Here is a 6,702-nt window from a genome sequence, read left to right as displayed (position 1 = left end):
TAGGACCCAAGAAATAGATTAGTAACTTGTTAAATTTCATTAGCCTATAGGAGCCAAGAAATAGATTGGTAACTTGTTATTTTCATTTGTATGATACCTTAGTTGGGCCACCATATCAGCCCATTTTTTTTTACTCTGGCCCGCCTAGGCCCGCAGATTTGAGCCATAAATGCATGGATTATTTTCTTCTGATTTTTTAGATACGTAATCTGAATCGATTCTTGGACCGAGAAAAGGGACGCAAATTCCATTTCTTACCCTTGGGTGGCTTCTCAAATCTTCCCACATATGTCATTTTTGAGTTCATTTTCTCTCTAGCTTTCAATTGTGAATATCACTTGCATTTCAGGTTGGAGTTCATTATATTGCTTTTATTCTCTTGATTTTTGTTTTGAGCAGTTCAAGTTGCTATGGGAAACGATTTATACTTCGTTGTAGCTTGGGGAATAGGGTTTTGTTGGGTGTCGTTGCAATGACACCCAATAAAAAGGCAAACCAATTTCAGGCTGTTGTTATTTTTCTCATTCTTCCGCAGACTCTGACCCACATGAATTCTTCTTCTCATTGTTGACATTGCAATCTCCACCAAAAACTGCATACACACAAACATATCTATTGCAGTCCTCCTAAATTTGTGGTAAACATTTGTTTTGGTTCTGAATTAACTAGCGACACAAATAGACAATATATTTTTGATAGTTATGCAACAGATTTTTATTTACTCACTTAACACATTTGTAACAAAAATATGCTTAGAAACTTCTTTAAATGGAGTTGTTTTTAAGGTTGTTTTTCATTTATAGCTTCAGTAATATAGAGACTCATACTGAGACAGTAGTGGCCTTAATGTTAGAGGACATCCTGCACCTTTACAGATTTGAGATAATTTGTATCATCGCCCTTCTACGGAGAGTGCGCACTTGAAGGGAAGTGCCTGTTAAGCCATTCACTATAATAGATAAGATTCTAGTACAAGTAAGGTATATGCAAAGTTTAGTGGGAGTTATTGATGTTGATTGTTTGGATAACCTCCGAATGGAACGTAATACATTCGGGAGGCTCTACCAATTACTGAAACAAGTGGAAGGCATGAAGGATGGGAGATATGTGCTTGTGGAGGAGCAAATAACAATATTCTTAGGGATCTTAGCACACCATAAAAAAAATAGGATCATCAGGTTTGGTTTTTGGAGGTCAAGGCAAACAGTGTCTAATTATGTTCATCGTGTGTTGAGATCAATTTTAAAGTTAAATGCTCTTGCTATGGTGAAACCTGACCCAGTAACAGCCGATTCTGTTGACCCCCGATGGAAGTGGTTCAAGGTAACATTACACATGGCATCCCCTTTTGCACTAGTACCATGTGACATTTACCTTTTTATGTTTATCTACTAGGGTTGCTTAGGGCCCTAGATGGGACATATATCAGTATGCTTGTACTTAATGTGGACAAGCCGAGGTATCGGACGCGTAAGGGACAACTTTATTTGAACAATTATGCGTGTGTTTTATTTCATTAAGTACAATTTAATATGCTTGTTTTTTACAGCCTTCTGATACCCGGTTTTGTTGTCCATATGCAGGAACATGTTGGAGCATGACGACGTGATGTTGGTCCCTGAATGTCATTGCGATGGTGGTAAGATGTCAGTTCATTGCGCCGGTAAGACAGCTAACCATGCTAGTCGTTTTTATTACAAATGTCTAAACAAGGGAAAACAAAATCGTGCATTTCTTTGGTGTGATGACTATCATAGGGACCATCCTTCTCACATGGTGCCAAAATTCCTTAAGGGCCAGTCCTACAAACCCACAGTAAGACGACCATTTGTTGAGGAGTGTGTTGGCGAACTAAACCTTGCCAGAGCAGCCGAATAAGCACCACCCAACCATTCTGGAACAACTTCGAAGTCCAAATTGTTATGACCTTCATGGCTATTGTGCTATTGTTGTTTGGATTTGTAACTGGTAGGCTTGTGTAGTAACTTGCATCCACAAAAATGTAGCATATATTCCTGCTTTTGATGACTGCCGTTAGTAGACTTTTGTATTATTTTGTATTTTGCTAGACTAAGTTCCATCTGTTTTGTACTACTATATTTTCTGTTTGGATTTGTAATTGCTAGACTATATTATTTTGTATTTTGTTTGACTAAGTTCCATCTATTTTTTACTAATATATTTTATGTTATTTCATGCTATGTGAAACGTTAGCTCGAGACGCGTGCTGAAAATATGATATAAAATATAATCGCAGACTAGTCAAGCAGACTGACTGGACCCAACTGATCAGGCAGATTCGCTAGACCTATCTACGTATCGTCAAACGCGCAATCCGAGGCTACTTTCAAAATCTTAACCCACAAATACTCTTAATTAGTATAGGGAAGTAAGGATCGAATCCCACAAGGATGGAAGCGTAAAAGCATGTGTTCGGGACATTTTGGGAGGGTTTTTGGCTGGTGCCACACAAACTAAGTGGGTTAAGAATCTACTTGACTTGGCGGATAAAACAGGGATCTCTACCTAACTAGTCAACTAGACAGGCTACGTATGGCACATGCATGGACGACTAAACTTGAAACAAATATTTAAATTTAAGATTAAACTATGTAGAGCACTTGCAACTACTAGACCATGCTGGAAATTTTCCTAAAATAGGCAGACAATACGAAAAAGTAAGTGGGGACCAATTTTCCTAAACTTACAAAAAGCATAAAGCCAGATCTGATTCTAACTCCCACTACTTCATCTTCTTCATGTAATCAAACTAAAAACAGAGTGAAACAGAGAAGCAAACACCATTGACAAAAAACAGAGCATGCTTCAAAACAATTCGCGAACGAGACTACAAACTTCCAGATCTACGCTACTTGGTCAACAAGACGACGAACGAACATAAGCAAACCATGATCATGCATATCTAAAACAAAGAACATCAGATCTATGAAATCAAAATGCGAACTAGCATGGATCTACGAAATCAATCGTTAAATAAGCTAGATCTAAGAAATCCTAACAATTACCAACTGCGAAAAAGCATCCAACAAACATAAATCAAATTCAACATTATGTGATCCAACAAAAACTTCAACACAAAATTCCATAACATCAGAAACAAGATCAGATCCAAATTCCAAATAATAAAATCCAAAACCACATACGATAGAACTACGAAATACTGAAATTAAGAGATTCAAAGTACTAAACACTTGCAAAATAAAACTAAAAGGTTGCAAAATAGAAATTAAATTGTATCTTCGCTCCTTGAGCGGTGGAACCACGATTACAACTAGAAAAACACAGATCTAGGATCTCCCCCCTTCCAAGTGTGGAGGTAGAGAACTTGAACTGGAGTTGAGTAGATTTTTGGCTACGCACTCTTGATGGTGAGCTGGGAAAACTTGAAGAATCTGAAAATGAACTAAAAGAGCTAGTGAGCTTCAAAAACGGCTGCTTCTTTCTTCACTATTGGCCCCTTTATATATGGAGGGTTGAGGCCCAAATCCATAGGGTATGTCTCCCATGATTTGACATTTGTTTTCTTAAAATAAGGGTGTCTTCGAGTTCCTTTCTTTTGTCCTACTCATTGCTTCTGCATTCTTCTGTTAAGATTCTCCTTGGTCAGTCTGGCAGCTTTCAGCAATTTTCACTCCAATTTTACTCATCATGCATGTACTTGGCCAGCTAGCATGATCTACTGGAATCAGCAGCTGCCTGCACACCTAAACTCAAATTTTGCAAATTATCTCCCCGAAAGTACATAAATTTACTCAATAACCTATGCATGAAATGAGCCTTATCACTATGTCTTATAACATATGCGTCTGATGAATTAAATTGGGAATAGCAATTTGTATGATGGCCTACTTTGACAAAATCATATCCAAAAATAAATAATTATAGTGATAATAATTCAACTAAAAATGTGTCACTACAATAATCGAAAGCCTCATAGATAGGTTCTCCAACAAAAACATATTTTTAGGTAAAAAGTTCTATGATTAATAGGGCACTACCATTATGTTAAAACATGAATTAAACACATTACATGTATAAATAAAACATATATTAGGCAACTTTTTAGAGCCTCACAGATAGGTTCTCAACCGCATCATTCAAGGTCACACGAAAGTGGATGTATGTTGCTTCCTGAATGTGCAACTAGTCTCAAATCTAAGTTGATTATCGCGAATGAATTTCTTCCATCCCTTTTTTAGGTGCACCCTATCTCCCGATTCATTACTCGCACTGCCTATGACTTGCCCCCTACTGATAGCATCGCATTACATTCCGGATCAGTGTTGCGCACATGTTTCTTCCAAAAGCAACTCGGGAGATTCTGATTTCGAATTTTTCAAAATTAATAAGAGTGAGGAATAAATGTGACATTGAGAAAATTTTCATAGGTATTACTAAGCAACGTTGAACTGACATTTTAGCAACGCAATCGTGAACGACGACAACTCGTGTAGAACAATTGTTTCCAAGCTAGGATCTGGGCTTGTTTGCACTTGTACAATATCCAATCCATCATCATCTTGGGTACCAAATGCAGCCCATATGCGTGGACCTAAAGCAGGTGTCGTCATTTGCCGCTTCGTCACCTTAAAAACACCTCCCCCAATGTAGGTAAAACGCATGAAATCGCGATGTTGGATGGAATTTTCCTTGACGAAGATAGAACAACCAATCTTGAAATAATAACAGTGTGTGCTTCGAACGAAGCCGACATCACAGCGTCTACTGTCTTCGACTTGCAACTTACATTTATTCGGGAGGAGGTAACCGTAACGTGCTGACCAATCAAGTGCAATTCGTTGCGAAGGAGATTATGAAGCACAATACTGGAATAAATACATAATATGGTACATATTATAAGAAATAATGTACCATTACATCACTATCAGTTTGTGGGAAAAATATGTTGCAAAAGGCTGAAGTTTCATATCTAAAAATGAGGACATGGTTGTATGTAAGTGATTATTATTCAAAAACGTGGCTAATCATAAATGACTTACTCGGTGTTAGGGGAGGATGAGCTAGAAGCCATCTCAGGTGATATGATCTTGATGATGATGGTCTCTGGAATGAAAATCGCAACAAGCTCCCACAAATGATCTCGATTGTTGCATGAAGGTGGTACTGCAAGTAGAAAGTAAATCATATTTAATGCTCTCCATTCATTGTTAGAGTTTGTATACTAGAAATCACGTTTCAAGTGATTGAATACTGTAAAACTCTTATTTTATTTTCCAAGGAATAAAACAGATTATTTTTATCATAATGTTGTTACATGTTTAAATGTATAAGTTAACTTAACAAAGTCTAAGTCTTTGTTTTAGTAGACCGGTTGTGGGCGACGTCCACTTTAAGGTAACACGGTCAGTTCTAAACAAAGAAAAAGAAGAATTTCACGACCTAGATGGAATTAGACTATCCATCGTGAAAGATTGCAATGTCAGTCTGCATATTTCTAAGCCTTACTGAAATAAGATGACATTGGTGTGGTATAGCACTGAACGGATCTAACAGCAAGACTTGTCTTTGGGCTATCTACTGAAAGGCGAGGTCTTGATAAATATTTGTTTCTTAATCAATGTAGGTTAGCATTGAGCATACGGTATTGATTATGCATTACTTTGACTTATCAAATGGTCGGGTTTTTCTTAACCCAATAATCCTGATATATTGGGTAGTGGTGATTAATATCTAGCGGTGCTAGGATTGCTATTATATTGAATAATGCGCGAGGTGAGTCTCGTTTGATAATGTCCTCAAGAGGAGCGTGAAACAAGGTTTTATTATTCGGAACCTAGCTAGTTGGAGTTTGATCACTCTATGAATAATAAGTAAGCGTTTCATGCTGAGTCACTCTTGGAATTAATAAGAAGTTAATTAATTAAGTCCATAGCAGACATTAATTAATTAATGGACATTTATATCTTAAGCGCGGGAAATGAAAGTTAAAACGGAAACCCGGATTACTTATAATTTCAGATTTGGATGGGGAGAGTTCAATATTACTTTTGTAGTGGCTACTCGTAATATTCCAATTAAAGCTTATATTAAATTGTGGGTTCAATTTAATTTGTAAAAAGTAAATTGGATAAGCCCATATCCAAAACCTTCCATAGATCCCTGTCTAGGCCCAAAATGAACTTAATATAAATAGGAGAATAAAGGAGACCGAAATCATAATTTTATATAGCAAAATTTTGTCCCCCCCATATAGAGAAGGGTTCGAACTTTTCCTCTCCTCATAGGAGTAGAATTTCTGTCTTCTTCATTTAAGTCCTAGTATTCCGGTGAGATCAGCCCACACTGATATTGGAGTACAGTTCGGGAACCAGAGAGAAGATCCGTGGTCTAGTATTCAAAGCATCACGTGGAGAAGTCGCTAGCCATCATCAATTCTTTGGAGAATTAATTAGGTATTATTTTTGCTCCGTAGAAAAGCATGTTTTAGGTTTCAATATTCTTAAAGCATGATTAATTCAAGCTATGAGCATGATACATGTGAGAATTACGCGAATAGATTTTGTCTAAATAATCTGCTAAATAGATCTTATTATTATGTGATTTATTTGCTCGATTAATAATTTTTAAATTATGATAATCCGATTGCAACCCTTCCGTTGCCAATTCCTTCATCCACAACCAAAGCAATAAAGAAATTAATGAGAAGGGTTTGTGTATCCC

The sequence above is a fragment of the Salvia hispanica genome, chromosome 1 (genome assembly GCF_029641045.1).
Source record: "Salvia hispanica isolate PSC_SH4W2 chromosome 1, Shi_PSC_v1, whole genome shotgun sequence".
In the NCBI taxonomy this organism is placed as follows: Eukaryota; Viridiplantae; Streptophyta; class Magnoliopsida; order Lamiales; family Lamiaceae; genus Salvia; species Salvia hispanica.
The sequence above is the reverse complement of the archived record's forward strand: the minus strand, read 5'-3'. Positions refer to the sequence as shown.